Genomic DNA, 20999 nt, shown 5'->3' with positions numbered 1-20999 from the left:
AGAAATCATCTATGACCACCAACAAGTGCCTGACATCTGGAAGACTGCCAAAATACACACTGGCACAGTGCTAAAGACCTCAAAATGTTGTTCTGTTATGATGGATGGTGGGAAGTATAGGCTCCAGTGGCTTGCCACTGACCACACTCTCTGACTGTCTTCCTAACTCGGTCATCTAACCCAGGAAACCACGCCTTGCTTTGCAGCCTCTTTTTCGTTTTGACAATATCTTGGTGGGACCTGTGGGTAAGGGCTACCATCTTTTGGGTCAGGCTGGTGGGTATGACAAGCCAAGGCTCCTTAGCAGACACCTATCCACCGTAACTGTGAGTTCATCCCTCATGTCACGTAGGGATACCAGCCTTTTATCAGACTTTCACCATTTTCTTGGCTAGCTTGGCGATGATGGCCTTTCACTTTCCTGGTCTGGGTCACCGCAATGGCCAGTTGGAGGCAGTCATCAGCTCTTGTGGCTTCAATGATGTCGTTCAAGGATACAGAGATTGAGCGCGATTTCTAGGACCATCTTATAGTAGTTTTCCTGTAGTTGGAGTATCCGCTTTTTGATTTGTGGTGGAGGTTTTGATGCAGTCCATTTAGACAGCCAGATCAGTGGTTTGTGATCAGTGCTTAGTGGGAACAGACGTCCATACTGGTACATTTAGGAATGCTGACACCCCCAATGAATCACAATGGCCTCTTTTTCGATGTGGGATTACCTTTGCTCGATAGGAGTCAATGCTCAGCTGGCTTATGCAATGGGGGCCGATTCTCTGCATTGCTGTTTCAGGGACAGTAGCACCCCTAGGCCAGTGGGCTAGCATCTCCTGCCAGATCAGTGTATTTGTTCAGATCAAAATTTGCAAGGGTGGTGTTCTCAGACATCACTCGCTTCGCGTACTGAAAGGGTTGTTCTTGCTCAGCACCCCATTGCCAGGGAGTCAATGCCTATGTGAAGTTCTGCAGCAGTATGGTGAGTTGGGTGAGGTTTGGCATTAAGGGGTCACAGTAGGTAATCATACCGAGAAAACCACTAACACCAGTGACAATGGTCGGCGCTGGTGCCGACTGAAACTTGCTGACTTTGGCCTGGTCGGGGGTGACCAGAAGCAGTAGTCGAATAGGCATATTTCAACTCTGAGAAACTTTCATTTCACTTTATGCAGGGTTAGTTTGCACTCTTGGAGGCCTTTGAACACAGCTCTCAGTCTTTGGAGGTGTGTTTCAAGAGCGGGTGCATGGACCAGGATTTCATCGCTGAGGTTTAAGAGACCCTGAAGTCCGGTCAACACTTATCTGATGATGTCAGAAACTTGAAAGTAGACCTCGGCACTCAAACCAGTTCAATTTTGATTCATACAAAAAGTTTTTTATTCACAGATATATACATCAAGAAATGTGTTTACTGTTAGGTGTACTTTAGCACATCAATCAAATAGATATAGGTCATATATTTGAAAACAAACACTGTTGTATTGTATTGATGGAAATCTTGATACATTAATTCTTCCACTTTAGCGATGAACCGGCAGCCAACATGTGTTTCGTTTCCATGAAACTTTTTCAAGGCTGCAATAGATGCCATAAGAGAAACCCAATGTTTGCAACATTTCTTTATGTCCAAAAGGACAGAAAAGGAAACAGGGACATCAAATATTTAAAAAAAATGTTTTTCTCCTTCTAAAATTAAAAAGATCATCCAAATTATAATATGTGAAGAGTGTTGCATTAAATAACCACACTAATGCAGTAGTGCAAACCACTGATTATTTTCATAGGTGATGATAAAAATACGTAGAACCAAAGGAAATAGAGAGAAAAAGTATTTACCAAAGGTATAATACACAACGTGCGTAGAGCTCATATACTCAGATTTATGTAGTTGATAGAAAAGACCCGAAGGAAACAGTAGTGCACTTTCACCGTGAGTGTTATGCACCATAAAGATCATATTGGTGCACAGAAATAACAAACAGAGTGAACCCAATAATTAAAACTATGAAAGTGTATAATACCTTAGCAAGGTATTAGTTGAGTTCTCAGGAATGTTCCATATGTATTGCAAATCTTCATACACAAATACGTTTTCCTTTAATAAGGTGCGATCGTTGAAGAAAGAAAGCTAAATAAGATATACAAAATGACCGTATTTAGAAATGAGTAATTTTATATGATTAAATTCAATATAGTAGGGAATGTATGATGATAATCTTTATACCTTTCAAGGAAGAAAAAGGTCTCCACATAAAGAGTAATTCCCCATATTTTCGGATGATGGAAATCTGTAAGAAGTAATCCTCAAAAAAGGAAAAGAAAGAAATATAATTCTCTTCTAATATGTATTTAGAGATTCCCATTAAGGCAGCCAAAGGTGGCCACAAAAACAAACACAAATCTCATTGTGATAGAGCTAAGTGAGCTTGTCACTATGGGCGCACTCTATGAGAGTCAACATTTATTTGGATTTAGACTTTATACAATTTGGAAGTGCTTATCTTGAATCGTAGTTGTCCAGAAGCTCATTGAAATTTACAATTCAAAAGAAGAGCATCAAGATGTTTAAGGGAAAAAAAGAAAAGAAAAGGGGCACCTATAAGTATAGTTTCATCCTACTTTGTTGCACAGGAAATATAAATGTAAGGAAATTTACTGAGGTATTAAGTCAGCGAAGCTCGGGCTGTAGTATGCCCCTAAAGATAGGAAAAGAAATGTATGGTGTCATATTTAGAGAAACGTCCCGATGTTATGTACATAAGGGCATACCATGAAAGCTACAGCTCGGGATTCAGAAAAAACGACTCCCGATGTTAAAGATTGGTGTTAGAATTGCGGGATAATTTAAACGTGAGTGCTGCACATTTTTATAAAGTTACCGTGCCGCTCAATCTAGTAACATAGAATTACTAACGAGTTTTAATTAAGGCCCATATTATATGTACTAAGACATTAGTACATCCCATGTACGAAGCATTATGCCATGTCTCGAGGCACACAATACCATAAAGTTAAATGAAGAGTTTCTATCAAGAACAAAGTAACGTTTTCCCTCGGACGTAGTCACTAACCTGAAAATTGCAAATTGCATCTGTATGCAGAGCCGTTCCGGAAGGATTGTAGATCTCAAATTATGGCGATTGGTGTCTCTTTTATCTAGGATTACCTCCACTTGTACCGGCGTTGCAATACGTAATTAGCAACTTCCGGTTTTTCACTGCTAAAAGAGAAGATGGACTAGTACGGCCAGCTTCTACCTTTTTTATGTGGCCAACGGCGGCCATTACTGAACAGTATTTGTTTCAACATATAATGTAGACATAGGCATCTATATTTTGATGCATTTTCGAATGTTACTTAAATTAGAAGTGACAAGAGTATATATTAGTAAAGTTAAGAATAGATGAGCAAAAGTTAGTAGAGAAAAAATTCAGAACGTTAATATTGCTCAGTTTAAGTCAATTTAGAGGGAATTAAAAAGTGAGCATTTATATGTTTTTGTTGCATTCTGCCTAATAGTCGGTGCCATGAATATTTCTTATCATTTTTCTTTAATTAGTTTGATGAAACGTTTAGATACCATCAGCTTAAATATCATGAGACATAGTAGTGCCGCTGTGAAATGCTGCAATTATCATGAACCACAGCTTAGACATATTCCGTTGTTTTTGTAAATGACTCTTTTCACATGTATTTCTCCCTGCATGTGACATTAAATGTAAAAGTCATTTGTATCAATGAGTATAGACCATTAGTTATTCAGAGTCCAACAACTTTCAAACATTTACGAGTACATGTAATAGTATACAATCATACATTATAATGTACATGTAATATTGCTATGTTGTAAGGTATTCCAATTCATCAAGGGATACCTGCATCCACATAATACATTTTTATTCTGTTTATTTTACACTTTGGGTAAAGTTGTTGCCCACTATTAATTATACATAGTCTATACAGGAAATCAGATATCACAGAAAACACATCTACTCTTTCAGGAAAATGTGTAGTTCCCTATCGATGTTAATTCCTCTTTCTACCGCACGAAGACGGATAATCCATTGTGCTTCAGATTTTCTAAGCCTTAAGGTTCTATCACCTCCCCTGGCATCAATTTGAATCTCAGCGATTCCATGGAAGGTCAGACCTGTTAGAGTCCTATTTTGATGTTCAGAATTGCAATGTACCGCTAAGGGGTAACTAGAGTCATTATTTCTAATTGCCCTCATGTGTTCTTGGATTCTCTCTTTTAGCGGTCGTATTGTGCTGCCGATGTAGATTAAACCACATATGCAGCGTATGCAGTAAATGACATATCTTGTGTTGCAGTTAATAAATTGGCGAATCTGATACAACGTGTTGGTGTTGTATTTAAATTCCTTCAGTTTGTTACAGGCAAACTGGCACATGTTACATTGTCCGCATTTATAGAATCCGTCCGGTTTGTTTGATAACTAAGTCTTTTCAGTAGGTTTGGGAGGTTGGTAACTTGAACATAGGAAGTCTCTCAGTGTCTTGCCTCTTCTATAGACAATACTGGGATTTGGTGTAACAATCTTCCTCATTGTGCTATCAAGATGTAAAAGATGCCGATGTTTTCTCATTATTTTGTCTATTTGGTGACTATGTACATTATAGTTAGTGATAAGACTAATCTTATCTCTGCTTAACTTTTTGTGCTTAAGTGTTGGATTTATTCAATATGGAATGTCTAGTCTTCTGTAAGATTTTCTTTCTCAAGTCTTTAAGGACACGTGTGGAATATCCTCTACTGAGGAAACGTGTTTCAAGATTTGTTAATTCTTGATTGAAAATATTGTCTTCACTGGAGTTCCTCCCTAGTCTGGTCATTTTTCCATAAGGGATTGAGTTGACCTGTGTCGAGGGATGAGCACTAGAGGCATGTAGAAGAGCATTACAAGATGTAGGTTTTTCTGGATAGCCGGGACATGATTTTATTGTTTTTGGCATAAATTACAACATCCAGAAATTCTATTTCGGTTTTGCTTTAATTAGATGTGAATTTTAAATTGTAAATGTTGTTATTGAGATATTCAGTTAAAGTCTTAAATTCATTGGCGCTGCCTGCCCAGATGATAAAGATGTCATCTATATATCGTGTCCAATAGACTATAAGTCCTGTTAGTTACGGAGGTCCCAGAAGCCATAGATGTTTGGCCCCAAATCTGCCCATGTACAGATTAGCGTACGACGGGGAGAATTTTGCTCCCATGGCCACGCCCATAGATTGTTTGAACCACGTGCCTTGATGAATAAAGACATTGTTCTCTAAGGCTATCTTTGTAAAGTCAAGTAACTTCTCCGTGTGTTCAAATAGAGTGGCATCTCTTTGAGTGCCTCCAACCCCTGATCTTGAGGGGTTGCTGGTATATAAAGAACAGACATCAAGAGTGGCAAAGGATAATTCCTGCGTCCACTCCATGTCCTCCAATTTGTTGAGTAGATCTCCAGTATCTTTAAGGTATGATGGCATATTTTGAACTATTGGTTGCAAATAGATATCAACGTATTCAGACAAGCGTTCTGTAGGTGACCCAATCCCAGAGATGATTGGTCTGGAGGAAAGGGTCCCGGCTTATAAATTTTGGAGAGTACATATATACAGGGTGCGCGAGGTGTCAAAACAAACAAATATATATATTCAGCATCCGAAATCATATCCTGTTGTTTCCAATATGACAACCTAGATTCAATTCGTTTAGTAATGTCTGTCATAGGATTGTTTAAGCATTTTAGAGCTGAGAATTCTGATTTAGTCAGAATTCTCAGCTCTAAAATGCTTATCTGCCAACCCAGAAATTGTTATCAAAGAAGCAGATAAAGGGGGAAACATAGTCATCATGCATAATGATGACTATGTACAAGAAATAGACAGACAATTGCAAGAGGATTTGGCATATACTAGACTTGTAAACAATCCTATGACAGACATTACTAAACTTAAAATCTGAAGCACAATGGATTAAACATCTTCGTGCAGTAGGAAGAGGAATAACATCGATAGGGAACTACACATTATCCTGAAAGAGTAGATGTGTTTTCTGTGATATCTGATTTCCTTTATAGACTATGTATAATTAATAGTGGGCACCAACTTTACCTAAAGTGTAAAATAAACAGAATAAAAATTTAATATGTGGATGCAGGTATCCGTTAATGAATGTGAATACCTTACAACATAGCAATATTACATGTACATTACAATGTATGATTGTATACTATTACATGTACTGGTAAATGTTTGAAAGTTGTTGGACTCTGAATAACTAATGGTCTATTCTCATTGATACAAATGGCTTTTACATTTAATGTCACATGAAGGGAGAAATACATGTGAAAAGAGTCATTTAGAAAAACAACGGAATATGTCTAAGCTGTGGTTCATGATAATTGTAGCATTTCACTGCGGCACTACTATGTTTCATGATATTTAAGCTGATGGTATCTAAACGTTTCATCAAACTAATTAAAGAAAAATGATAAGAAATATTCATGGCACTGACTATTAGGCAGAATGCAACAAAAACATATAAATGCTCACTTTTTGATTCCCTCTATATTGACTTAAACTAATCTATATAAACGTTCCGAATTTTTTCTCTACTAACTTTTGCTCATTTATTCTTAACTTTACTAATATATACTCTTGGCACTTCTAATTTAAGTAACATTCGAAAATGCATCAAAATATAGATGCCTGTGTCTACATTATATGTTGAAACAAAAACTGTTGAGTAATGGCCGCCGTTGGCCACATAGAAAAGGTAGAAGCTGGCCGTCCTAGTCCATCTTCTCTTTTAGCAGTGAAAAAACGAAAGTTTCTAATTACGTATTGCAACGCCGGTACAGGTGGAGGTAATCCTAGATAAAAGAGACACCAAGCGCCATAATCTGAGATCTACAATCCTTCCGGAACAGCTCTGCATACAGATGCAACTTGCAATTTTCAGGTTAGTGACTACGTCCGAGGGAAAACGTTACATTGTTCTTGACAGAAACTCTTAATTTAACTTTATGGTATCGTATGCCTTGAGACATGGCATAATGCTTCGTACATCAGATGCACTAATATCTTAGTACATATAATATGGGCCTTAATTAAAACTCGTTAGTAATTCTATGTTACTAGATTGAGCGGCACGGTAACTTTATAAAAATGTGCAGCGCTCATGTTTAAATTATCCCGCAATTCTAACACCAATCTCTAACATCGGGAGTCATTTTTTATAAATCCCGAGCTGTAGCTTTCATGGTATGCCCTTATGTACATAACATTGGTACGTTTCTCTAAATATGACACCATACATTTCTTTTCATATCTTTAGGGGCATACTGCAGCCCGAGCTTCGCTGACTTAATACCTCAGTAAGTTTCCTTACATTTATATTTCCTGTGCAACAAAGTAGGATGAAACTATACTTATAGGTGCCCCTTTTCTTTTCTTTTTTTCCCTTAAACATCTTGATGCTCTTCTTTTGAACTGTAAATTTCAATGAGCTTCTGGACAACTACGATTCAAGATAAGCACTTCCAAATTGTATAAAGTCTAAATCCAAATACATTTCGACTCTCATAGAGTGCGCCCATAGTGACGAGCTCCCTTAGCACTATCACAATGAGATTTGTGTTTGTTTTTGTGGCCACCTTTGGCTGCCTTAATGGGAATCTCTAAATACATATTAGAAGAGAATTATATTTCTTTCTTTTCTTTTTTTGAGGGTTACTTCTTACAGATTTTCATCATCCGAAAATATGGGGAATTACTCTTTATGTGGAGACCTTTTTCTTCCTTGAAAGGTATAAAGATTATCGTCATACATTCCCTACTATATTGAATTTTATCATATAAATTTATTTATTTCTAAATACGGTCATTTTGTATATCTTATTTAGCTTTCTTTCTTCAACGATCGCACCTTATTAAAGAAAACGTATTCGTGTATGAAGATTTGCAATACAAATGGAACATTCCTGAGAACTCAACTAATACCTTACTAAGGTATTATACAATTTCATCGTTTTAATTATTGGGTTCACTCTGTTTGTTATTTCTGTGCACCAAAATGATCTTTATGCGGCTTAACACTCACGGTGAAAGTGCACTACTGTTTTCTTTGGGTCTTTTCTATCAACTACATAAATCTGAGTATATGAGCTCTACGCACGTTGTGTATTATACCTTTGGTAAATACTTTTTCTCTCTATTTCTTTTGGTTCTACGTCTTTTTATCATCACCTATGAAAATAATCATTGGTCTGCACTACTGCAATAGTATGGTCATTTAATGCAACACTCTTCACATATTATAATATGGATGATCTTTTTAATTTTAGAAGGAGAAAAACAGTTTTGTAAAAAATATTTGATGTTCCTGTTTCCTTTTCTGTCCTTTTGGACATAAAGAATTGTTGTAAACATTGGGTTTCTCTTATGGCATCTATTGCAGCCTTGAAAAAGTTTCATGGAAACGAAACACGTGCCGGCTGCCGGTTCATCGCTAAAGTGATTAATGTATCAAGATTTCCAAATATATGACCTATATCTATTTGATTGATGTGCTAAAGTACACCTAACAGTAAACGCATTTCTTGATGTATATCTCTGTGAATAAAAAACTTTTTGTATGAATCAAAATTGAACTGGTTTGAGTGCCGAGGTCTACTTTCAAGTTTCTGACATTTTCACTAGGTCTTCTTGAACCATAGTGAACCACACCTTAGGTAGTGAGGTGTTAATTCTTGACCTTGAGGGGCACCAACCCTGTGTAGTCAATCTCAACGCACATAGAGTGATGTGCTACCAACTAGACCACTACTACCATCTCTAAACGTATCTCATGATGTCCTGGTGTTGTGTAGTTCCTAGAAATCCCCAGGACCTGTGCATTTTGGATGACCTAAACTGAGGGCTTGGTGTCCCAAACGCTTCCGGACATCCCCACAGGATATGTCACCCATTAGACCAGCTAGCTCTGCAGTGCCTCTCCCACCCCCCTGTATTCTACAGTAGTCTAGGCAGTTTATGGCACCCCACATTCTTCAGCGAATGTGGAATAATGTACAGTATGTTTCGCTCAGACACTTATGCTTGCTTACTCAGGATATAGACAGGATGGCGATTAGGATGTTTCAATAAGTATTTATTGGTCCAGCGACAGCTTCATGTAAAACACATGTGCTGTGACAATCAGGAGACAGAAGCATACAAAAGAGATTGCTAGTATCAATATAGTAAAAGGTAGATAAATTTATACTATAGTGCTAATAAGATAAACATAAGCAGTTCAGATAAAAACAGTAACACTTGCATATTCCTAAAATGCGAGCCCTAAGTAATTTGCCTAAATGTACCTAGCTCCGATCAGTAGGTGTAGCATGTATATGAATGTAGCTATATATATTTATATATGTGTAGCCAAGCAACCTCTAGGGAAAGAACCAGCCCCCTCACCTGATGGTTGAGAAGAATATGACACGTTACAACGCATAGTAATTCTACGTGTATCATTTCAACGTGGGCATTACTACGTGTTGTCATTCACCACGACCTATAATTACAACACATACTTTTACCACGAATATGCTTTACCACACATGCAAAGGCATGCGTGGTGAAGGTATACACTTGGATAAGTATCTAAGGTAAGTTACACTACCCTGCCCTACACTAAACCCATATTTAGTACCCCTGCATGACCCCCTCTAAACCCCAATCCTTTTCCTACCCTAAATCACTACCCCTGCATATCGCCAACCCCCAATCCTTTACCTACCCTAAATCACCACCCTTGCACGACCCTCCCCCAACCCCCTGACCTCTCCCTACCCTAAAACACTACCCTGCAAGACCCTCCGGCCTTACTCTAAACCATAAAACACTACTATGCACCCCCTGACACCCAGTCCTCTCCCTACCCTAAAAGAAAACCCTGTACGACCCCCCGATCCTACCCTAAACCCTAAAACACTTCCCTGCATGACACCCCCCTAGCCCCAGTCCTCTCCCTACCCTAAAACACCACCCCTGCACAACCCTCCCTGCAACCCCCAGTCCCGTCCCTACCCTAAAACACTACCCTGCACGACCCCCCAACCCTACCCTAAACCCTACAACACAACCCCTGCATGATCTTCCCCTGACCCCCTGTACAATCCTTACACTAAAATGCTGGAGCTCGCACTAGCACCCACTCCTGCGCGTATGAATGTTTTAAAAATTCTGGAACAAGGTCCGAGAGAGCAGGCAAAATTACGCTTTCCCCTTTTGGGCAATCTATCACAAACTCAGGCGGCCAAACTTTTTCTGCTAGCAGTATGTTATATCCATATGTTAAGTTCTCCCAAAAAAGACCTTTAACCTTACTTGAGATTTCCCCCTCTATTTGGAGTGTAATTTCATGTAATCAATGTGGAACACTAACTCTCGCATCAGGTGTTTCCACCGTGATGTGTTCATTCAATAATGATGTCACCAGAAAATCCTTCAGGTTCCGGAGAGCTATTGTTTCTTCTGCAGTGCTGTCTAGTATCGTCAGAGCCCATTCCCCACTCAGAAGCTGAGTCCTCAGTAACCTGGTCGTGTCAAATTTTTAAGCCAGCTACTTTCTTTTTGAATTGAGGTTTTGCTTTATGTTGCTCTTACTCTGATAATATATTCTGGATTTTGATGTGTTTCCCTTTCTGTCTTTGGTCGATCTTCTTTCTTCTGTTCTGATCTCCCGTCTCTCTCTGAATTTTTTTATGAACCCTGAAAGAAATGAAAGGAACGTATATCAGTGTCCAGATACATGTCAGGTTTCCTAATGTTATCACGATCCCTAAGGTTATACCACTTTACAGAGTACTCCTGTTGGGGAAACCCACCTCTTGACCGTGAATTCTTTTCTGTATTGTTATTTTTAGAATTTTTATTTTCCCATTTCTTTTTATAAGAAGCGGGTGCTTGCTTTAAGTTGTCCTTGTCGGGACTACCTGCCATTTGTGGCATCCCTGGTTTGGTTTTCAGATTATCTATACCTAATGCAGCATATATGTCTTTGATAATTTTTAGTAATTCTTGCTCCTTCCTATTCCCCTTAGCCAGCTGTGCATGGCCACTGCTACTGCCTCTCCCTTTATTTCGCTCAGCATTATTGCAGAGACTTGGGCAAAATTACCCATCAGTCTCATTCCCAAGTCCAAGGCAGGTCCTGCCCCATTCTCATTCTGTATCTGTTTTAATACCTCTGGAACGACTGTTATGGAAGGGGTATCATGTATTCTAATGTATATGGCAGCAAAGATTGTTCCCCAAGTGGTACAATCCTCAATCGAGGGAACCATCCTCATTGGCAAGCAAATCCTCAGCATTCTATGTTTTTCCTGCAGACCAGTATGGGGAAATACGTCTTCCAACTTTTCAATTTTGTGTGCTATCCAGAACGGACTTTGCGCCCATTTGGACGGTATTGTCCCTATTACTAATTTCAGTGTCTGTGGATTAATTGTTGGTGTGATCTGATGTGGACCAGCTAGAACATTTCTCGCAGGTTTGACTGTTAATATTCCTATGACAAACTGGACAATATGTCTGTATGGCCTTACTATTTCTTTATATATTGTATGGACTTCATCCACTGGTAGTGTATCTATCTATGGATGTGGAATGTATGTCGCTGAGACCGGCCAGGTCACTCCTTCTATGCTGAGTGGACCGAGTCTCACAACAGATGTTGTGTGTGGGAGGGCGCCTTTAAACCAGTTTCTGTGTTGCTGGTAAGTTAACTGGACTTAAATGTCTTTATATGGAATGTATTAATCTTGTGGTTCAACTACAATGTATGTGTGGAACAAATTAGTTACAGGATCTGTAGGTGGGAACAAAACCCAAGAATAGAATACCTCTGATCCGAACACCTCGTGTGCCTCAATCACAAAGGTAATGCAGTCAACTCTTGCAGGTACCCCGTGTTCCAACAGTTTTATAGTTACTGCATGTCTGCAATTCTCTGTGATGTTAAGAGCATTTGCAAATTCTTTTCCCCCCGAGCCGAACCACCACTCACTGACTCAGTCATTCTCAGGAGAAGAGAAAAAGGATTTTAGTGACTAAGGGTTTTTCACAATGGGGGGACTTTCTCCCTTACAAGCTTGTAAAACCTTCAGCCAATACACAGAGTATATCTGCTCAGCTGAGGCGGGTTTCCCTTTCCACTTCAGAAATCTCTAAAAAAGTTTGAGTAGGGCTTTCTGAGAAAGCACCACTGAACTACTCAGATTTTCACTGTTAACATAAGAACCAAACCAACGTTGGATGCCATGTCTTGTAGTTCCTAGGAATCTCCAGGACCTGCGTGTTTATGACCTAAACTGAGGGCTTGGTGTCACAATCGCTTCCAGACACCCCCACAGGATATGTCACCCATTAGACAAGCTAGCTCTACAGTGCCACTACCACCCCCTTGTATTCTACAGTAGTGTGGGTAGTTACTGTCAACCACAGAACATGACACCCCTGATACCTCAGGGATGGTGGAAAACAGTGCAGTACATTTCGCTCAGACACCGGTGCTTGCTTACCCTATATACACATTTATTTGTCCAGCGACAGCCTCGTATAAAACATATGTGATGCGACAATCAGGAGACAGAAGCACACAAAAGAGATTGATAGTACCAATATAGTACATAGTAGCTGCATTTCTACCATAGTGCCAATAAGATGAACATAAGCAGTTATAATAAAAAAAGTTGCACTTGCATATTCCTAAAATGTGCGCCCTAAGTAATTTGCCTAAATGTGCATAGCCTAGATCAGTAGATGTAGCATGTAGCTATATATATGTGTATATGTGTAGCCAAGAAATCCCTAGGGAAGATCCAGCCCCCTCACCTGATGGTTGAGAAGAAGATGACACGCTACAACATGTACTAATACCATGCATATCATTACAACGTGGGTATTACTACATGTTGTTATTCACCACGACCTACCATTACAACACATACGTTTACCACAAATATGCTTTACCACGCATGCAAATGCATGCGTGATAAAGGTGTACTCTTGGTAAAAGTAAGGTAAATTACACTACCCTGCCCTACCCTACACCCTAATTAAGTACCCCTGCATGACCCCCCTTGAGCCCCAATCCTTTCCCTACCCTAAACCCTAAATCACTACCCCTGCATGACTGCCCCAAAACCCAATCCTTTCCCTATCCTAAAACACCACCCCTGCACAACCTTCCCCTAACCCCCAGTCCTCTCCCTACCCTAAACCACTACCCTGCACCACCCCTCAACCCTACCCTAAACCCAAAAACACTACCCTGCACGACACCCCCAACCCCCAGTCCTCTCCCTGCCCGAAAACACTACCCTGCATGACCCCCCAACCGCAGTCCTCTCCTTACACTAAAGCACTACCCTGCATGATCCCTCGACCCTACCCTAAACCCTAAAACACTACCCCTGGACGACACTCCCCTGAACCCCAGTACAATCCTTACACTGCATGACCCCCCAAACCCGACCCTACCCTAAACCCTAAAACACTACCCCCTACATGACCTCCCCTGATCCCCAGTCCTCTCCTTACACTAAAACACCATACTACACGACGCCCGACCCTACCCTAAATCCTAAAACACAACCCCTTGCATGACCCTACCCCTAATCCCCAGTCCTCTCCCTACCCTAAAACACTACCCTGCACGACCCCCCGACCCGACCCTACCCTAAACCCTGAAACACTACCCTGCAAGACACTTCCTGAAACCCAGTACTCTCCCTATCCTAAAACACGACTCTGTATGACCCCCCAACCCTACGCTAAACCATAAAACAGTACCCTGCACAACACCCCCCACCCGACCCCCTTTTACCCTGAAAAAGTAATCTCCATCCCAGGCCCAATACCCCTTACCTCTCTCTTCTTGTGGTTCCTCTCTCGCCTCCTGGTTACTGCTGCACGTAAGGTCTGAGGGGTGGTGCAGATCAGTAGGAGGAAATGGAAGAGCCTCTGTTTCCTCACAACCAGGTGGATCGCCTATATTTTCTTACAAGGCATGTACTTTTACCACACATACCTTTACAACAAAATTTATTGTAAAGGCATTTGGGTTGAAAGCAGATGAATTGTTAAAAAATGGATAGCAATGACTCCATGTTGTTACAACGCATGCATGGTAACGCATGCATTGTAATGGGATGCGGGAAAACAGCTGTGTTGTAATGGCTGTTTCCCAGTTGAGAACGAAGGACCCCGTCTCTGCTTCGAGGATGACACCCCGCAAGGGATGTCAGACCACTGTGTGTCGAAGATTCAAATCAATATGCAGGACCCCGTGTCAGCTTGCATGGAATTTCATTACAAGACCGGAGGCTACCATTATGCAAATACTTTTATTTGCTGCCCAACATGCAGCCCTTTAAAGAATGTAACTACATCATAATAAGTAGAACATTGACAACATGACAAGTAGACTGTGCAGGCTCCCATCTTCCTCTTTTTTTCGCTGCTCTGACACAGCTAAGTACTCTTTTCGATCTATGGTTTAACTCTTCTTGATTGTCTATGATTTATTGACCTGTGGTATATATTTGCACCTTTTATTAATTGTATTGCCATATTCAAGATATTAGCCTTGTCCTTATATTTATCATGTGTTATACTTTATTATACGTTTACCGCTTTTATTTTCAGCACTCCCCTTGTCCAATTTTTGGCAGGGAACGATACCTTAAATAATTTCATGCCAAGCGATTGCCTTGCGATCGTATTCTTTACCCAGGTAAGTGCTGGTTTACTCCTTTTTGCCTGTGTCGCTCGTGCGTGCATTTACGGGCAGCCAGCTTCACCTTTCATTTAGTTTTATTTCTTTTACCGCAGTGCTTCAGCTCATTACTGATTCCCTTTGATAATAAGGTTCAAACACAAAAAAATAATAATAATAATACCGGAACCGGAGTTTGCCTCCCATGAACTTTGGTATCCTAGCAACTTGCTAGGATACGAGACACACTTCAGGCTCATGCGAGCAGGAAGTCGCGTTGCTTCTCTCCAGCTCGACGTCAGGTTACCATAGTTGCGCTACCTCGAGCGCGTAACGGTACCTGACAAAGCCGGAGCCTTTTCTGCCTATTTTCTTCCAACAAAGTATATTCTCGTTACAGCTTCTTCCCACATTCCAGGAATCTGTCGTTTACCAGGTCCATAAGCGATTGCACTGCAAAATCTGCACAACTGTGAGTAAGCCTTGCCAAGGCGAGCTATTGAGAAGGTTTATTTTTTAATACTATCTATTTGTCCCTGACTGAGCCATATCAAGGCTAATTATTATTATTATTACTATTTATTATTTAAATATTTATGACTATGAACCCTGACACTAATACCCCGCCTCAACCCACAAAGGAGCCTTTGGGGGATAACTTAAAAAAAACTAATTGATGAAGAGGTCAAATCTTTTGTCAGGGAAACAGTTAATGCTGCTCTACTTAAGAGGAAGAGGATCTCCCCTCCCGGAGAGATCTATTTTTCTCTTTCTGATGGGGACTCCCCCTCTACCAGTGGACCTAAGATAAGGGGTAAAGTACTCCAAAAAGAAAACACCTGAAGGAGGCATTCACCCATGCTGTTGAACTTGGTAGCCCTCACGCTACAAGAGATGTTGGTGCTCGTAGCAGCACAATAGAGAGATCCCAGATGCCTGGGACTGGGAGAAGAGGTGCCCATAGCGGCATTATAGAGGATGGTATTTTATACAATACAAATGATTTAAGTGATGATTCCTTACCTTTTTTTAATGACCTTGAGGAAGACAAATTTATTTTTGATCCTCAAGATACCCCTGAGGATCTTGACGAGGACTTAGAACATCCTTCAACCTCCTCATCTACAATTAAAGACTCCCTCGGGGAGGAGATGTTCAATCCCACTGCTATTCGTCATCCTCGCAGCACGGAATGGTGGCCTATGGACCACGTTGGTAGATCTTTATCCAAATGGGTCAGGAAACCCCTGGACAGAGACACACGCAATTTACTGCGTAATGAGTGCCTTCAGCCCTCTTCGGAGGATAAGATCTGCAATACCACCAACCTTGACCCCAAATTGATCACCTTTCTTTTTAAATCGGGGAGGGACCATAGGAAAGGAATTGAAAGATGCCTGAAGCAGTGTCAGGATAAGCTTCGTGGTGTCCTGGGTCCTCTTTCAAAAATTCTTGATATGACGGAAGAAGCCAGAACAAACAATACTCCGATTAATACCGAGCTTTTGAGAGGTTGGTCCCAACGTGCAATCTGCTTTATTGGGAATGCTAACGCCAACCTAATCACCGAGTGGAGGAAGGAAGTTCTCCTCAGAATGAACCCCAAACTCGCAGACCTTTCCGCTAAAGAGAACATGTGCGATGCCAAGGGAATGTTATTCGTGATAACTTCGTCAAATTCTTGGGAAAATATGTGGCCAACTTCAATGCATTTAGTAAGGCGCAGTCTAACATGCAAAGAGTTTTTGGGGGACGACCACTTTTTGGAAGGGCTGACAGGAGGGGACAACCTGTCTGCCGTGGTTACTTCAGGTCCCAATTTTATCCACAAGAGACAAGAGACACTCATCCTTACAGAGGGTCCCGCTCAAACGTCTACCCCCAGAGAGGAAGGGGTTCAAGGGGCCGTGGCGGCAGATCAATGTTCGCCAACCAATCTTTCCAAGGTAAATCTAAATCCCTCCTTTCCTTTCAAAGTGGCAGGAAGACTCAAGCTTTTTGCAAACAATTGGTTTCGAATCACCCAAGATCCATGGGTCTTGGAAACTGTAACTGGCTTCAAGATAGATTTTTGGAAAGAGCCCTTTAAAAAAAAACGTTCCAAATGAGATTACTCTAGACAAGGAGAACTCAAAATTAATAGAACTAGAAATTTCCCAAATGTTAGAAAAATGAGCCATTGTAAAAATTCCTCTTTCAGAAATCCCAAAGAGCTTCTTAAGTACTATTTTCCTTGTCAAAAAGAAGGACAAGGGTTGGCGTCCCGTCATAAATCTCAAATATCGAAACAAATTTCTAACATACAGTAAGCCTGGGTGTTGAACTATGTTCCATTCGCGGAGCTTGTGAAGTTTAGGCAACTTCGCGATTCGCGTAGAGTGCGAAGTTGCAGATTGCTACGCAATCTACCGCGTAGCGTAGTAGTCTTGCTTCCTCGCGCGCTCAATATTCATTCTTGCGCGCGCGGTAACGTCTTACCGTGATTCTGCGTTCGCCAACTGGCTCTTCTGTCCGTTCGTGTGCGCCAAGAGATTTGTAATATGGCCGCACGAGCCCGCGAGAGTGTGCGAACGCGAACACGTCATTCGGGCGCGCGAGCTGACTTCCGGCGGCTGTTTTGGTAAGATCGCGATCCCGAACATGCAAAACTGCAATCTGGCGAAGAATATCTCTCGAGCTTCATAAAACCTTTTCTAAAATGATCATTTTGCTCAGAAAAACTCCTCAGATTGTGATTTTGCTGTAGTCTTTTGTGTAAGGAGTCCTTTAATTTGTTTTACTCTTTTTTTCAAGATGAAGGAAGTGCCCCTGAGTCTCCAACTTTCTGTTCCTGACCAGCAGGCTCCTCCCAGTGCTTTGTCCATGTGCTATTCACTTTCATTTGGATTTGGAGCTGGAAGTATCACTTTTTGGGTCTGTCTGCTGCATCATACCATTGGATTGGATTTATTTGAGGACTTTTTGATTTGAGATTTATTTTTACTACAAGTAAGTTGGAGAATTGGTGTGTTTGTTTCATTGGGGCTTGTTTGTACCTACATTTTTCTGGGATTTTCTTTGTTTTTAAAAATTATTGTTGTGGGTGGCCTGTACTTTCAATAGGGGCCTAGTTGTTTTTCTCTGCAATTTCAGCCAGTAGGGTACCCATGAGTCCATGTTTCGTGGTGTCTGTTGAATTTCAACATCATGTAGGGCATGGATGGCATAGGTTTGAAATGCTAAATGTGGCAGTGGTGTATTTCACTGTTTGTGTGTGTGTGTGTGTGAAATACCTTTGTTGGATGTGTGTGCTTGATGTGTAACTTCTTTCCAATCCTTTCGTAGCCCTGTTGATTTTCATTGTTGTATTAAAGCTGTGTTGTTTAGCAGGCCTCCTTTGTCCGGTCATATATAGGCCTGCTTCAGTTCATTGTTTTCCATGGCCTGTTGACTGTGAGTGGCCATGTGGCTTGTGGCAATTTTGTGGTGGTAGTTTAGTAGTGTGTGCTTCTTTTTCCATAAAGGCCTGCATTTCTTTTCTTTGTTCCCCTTGGCTTATGCTTGTTGATGTTGTGTCCTGGCCACGTGTGTGGCGGCCATTTTGTGAAGGCAGGCATTGTGCTTTTGCCATAGGCTTACATTGTATGTCTTCCATTTCTTGTTGGTTGTGGGTGTGTAGCGGCCATTTTGTGGAGCCATCCAAGCAGTGTGCTTGCTTTTGCCATTCTGTTCCAAGCTTGTGGTCTAGTCTGCCAGTAGGCCCAGAGGTAGTCATCCTAAATCTGTGGTGCATTAAAAACAGTTTGTGTTGTCTGTTGAATTTTTTTTACACCATGGATGGCTTTAGATTGAATTGCAAAATGTGTTTTTTGGGGTGGAATAGCAGTTTTTGGGTGTGTGTTAAATAAATGGGGCTTTTCAGCCCGAAGGTAACCCTAGGGATTCAGCTCACATACTTTCGGTAACTCTGCACAGCGCGACAACGCGGACTTACAGTTTTTGTCATTTTCGCGCTCTCAATATAAGTGTTCGCGCACACGATAAAGACTTTTTGTACAATTCGCGATCCCGATCACGCAGCATTTGCAATCTGGCTAACAATATCGCGCGAGCAACATAAAGCCTTCTCAAAAACGCTGATTTTGTGCATTTTGCTAAAAAAACTCCTCAGGTTGTCATTCTGCTGTAGTTTTGGAGTACGGAGTCACTTTTATTTAAAAAAAAATATTTTTAGGAGAGGAAGTAAGTTCCACAGAGACTACAACTTCCTGTTCCTGTCCTTTGTAATCACTTTTTTGTTAATATTGTGCTGGGTTGCCTGAGCATGTGTGTGGCGGCCATTTTGTGAAGGCAGGCATTGTGCTTTTGCCATAGGCTTATATTGTCTGTCTTCCATTTCTTGTTGTTGTGGGTGTGTAGCGGCCATTTTGTGGAGCCATCCAAGCAGTGTGCTTGCTTTTGCCATTCTGTTCCAAGCTTGTGGCCTAGTCTGCCAGTAGGCCCAGAGGTAGTCATCCTCAAATCTTTGGTGCATTAAAAACAGTTTGTGTTGTCTGTTGAATTTTTTTTACACCATGGATGGCTTTGGATTGAATTGCAAAAGGTTTTTTTTGGGGTGGAATAGCAGTTTTTTGGTGTGTGTTAAATAAATAGGGCTTTTCAGTCAGTAGGTAAACCTAGGGATTCAGCTTGCGTACTTTCGGTAACTCTGCACAGCGCGACAACGCGGACTTACAGTTTTTGTCATTTTCGCGCTCTCAATATGCGTGTTCGCGCACGTGATAAAGACTTTTTGTACAGTTCGCGATCCCGAACATGCAGCATTTGCAATCTGGCAAACAATATCTCGCGAGCAACATAAAGCCTTCTCAAAAACGCTGATTTTGTGCATTTTGCTAAAAAAACTCCTCAGGTTGTCATTCTGCTGTAGTTTTGGAGCACGGAGTCACTTTTATTTTTTTTTAAATATTTCTAGGAGAGGAAGTAAGTTCCACAGAGACTACAACTTCCTGTTCCTGTCCTTTGTAATCACTTTTCTGTTATTATTGTGGTGGGTTGCCTGAGCATGTGTGTGGCGGCCATTTTGTGAAGGCAGGCATTGTGCTTTTGCCATAGGCTTAAATTGTCTGTCTTCCATTACTTGTTGTTGTGGGTGTGTAGCGGCAATTTTGTGGAGCCATCCAAGCAGTGTGCTTGCTTTTGCCATTCTGTTCCAAGCTTGTGGCCTAGTCTGCCAGTAGGCCCAGAGGTAGTCATCCTCAAATCTGTGGTGCATTAAAAACAGTTTGTGTTGTCTGTTGAATTATTTTTACACCATGGATGGCTTTGGATTGAATTGCAAAAGGTTTTTTTTGGGGTGGAATAGAAGTTTTTTGGTGTGTGTTAAATAAATAGGGCTTTTCAGTCAGTAGGTAACCCTAGGGATTCAGCTCGCGTACTTTCGGTAACTCTGCATAGCGCGACAACGCGGACTTACAGTTTTTGTCATTTTCACGCTCTCAATTTGCTTGTTCGCGCACGCGATAAAGACTTTTTGTACAGTTCGCGATCCTGAACACGCAGCATTTGCAATCTGGCAAACAATATCTCGCGAGCAACATAAAGCCTTCTCGAAAACGCTGATTTTGTGCATTTTGCTAAAAAAACTCCTCAGGTTGTCATTCTGCTGTTGTTTTGGAGCACGCAGTCACTTTTATTTTTTTTTAAATGTTTTTAGGAGAGGATGTAAGTTCCACAGAGACTCCAACTTCCTGTTCCTGTCCTTTGTAATCACTTTTTTGTTATTATTGTGGTGGGTGGCCTGAGCATGTGTGGCGGCCATTTTGTGGAGGCAGGCATTGTGCTTTTGCCATAGGCTTATATTGTCTGTCTTCCATTTCTTGTTGTTGTGGGTGTGTAGCGGCCCTTTTGTGGAGCCAACCAAGCAGTGAGCTTGCTTTTGCCATTCTGTTCCAAGCTTGTGGCCTAGTCTGCCAGTAGGCCCAGAGGTAGTCATCCTCAAATCTTTGGTGCATTAGAAACAGTTTGTGTTGTCTGTTGAATTTGTTTTACACCATGGATGGCTTTGGATTGAATTGCAAAAGGTTTTTTTTGGGGTGGAATAGCAGTTTTTTGGTGTGTGTTAAATAAATAGGGCTTTTCAGTCAGTAGGTAACCCTAGGGATTCAGCTCGCATACTTTCGGTAACTCTGCACAGCGCGACAACGCGGACTTACAGTTTTTGTCATTTTCGCGCTCTCAATATGT

General features: G+C 41.0%; 1 long non-coding RNA gene across 1 annotated transcript; it reads left to right on the top strand.

The window, feature by feature from the left end:
• Nucleotides 1-6836: 6836 nt before the first annotated feature.
• Nucleotides 6837-8602, top strand: LOC146799165 (uncharacterized). The gene is made up of 5 exons (XR_014969243.1): nt 6837-6968; nt 7344-7383; nt 7737-7815; nt 7912-8017; nt 8466-8602. It is a non-coding gene; the product is annotated as an uncharacterized LOC146799165 (long non-coding RNA).
• Nucleotides 8603-20999: the final 12397 nt, after the last annotated feature.

Source organism: Triturus cristatus, chromosome 9 (genome assembly GCF_964204655.1).
Source record: "Triturus cristatus chromosome 9, aTriCri1.1, whole genome shotgun sequence".
Lineage (NCBI taxonomy): Eukaryota > Metazoa > Chordata > Amphibia > Caudata > Salamandridae > Triturus > Triturus cristatus.
The sequence above is the reverse complement of the archived record's forward strand: the minus strand, read 5'-3'. Positions and strand labels throughout refer to the sequence as shown.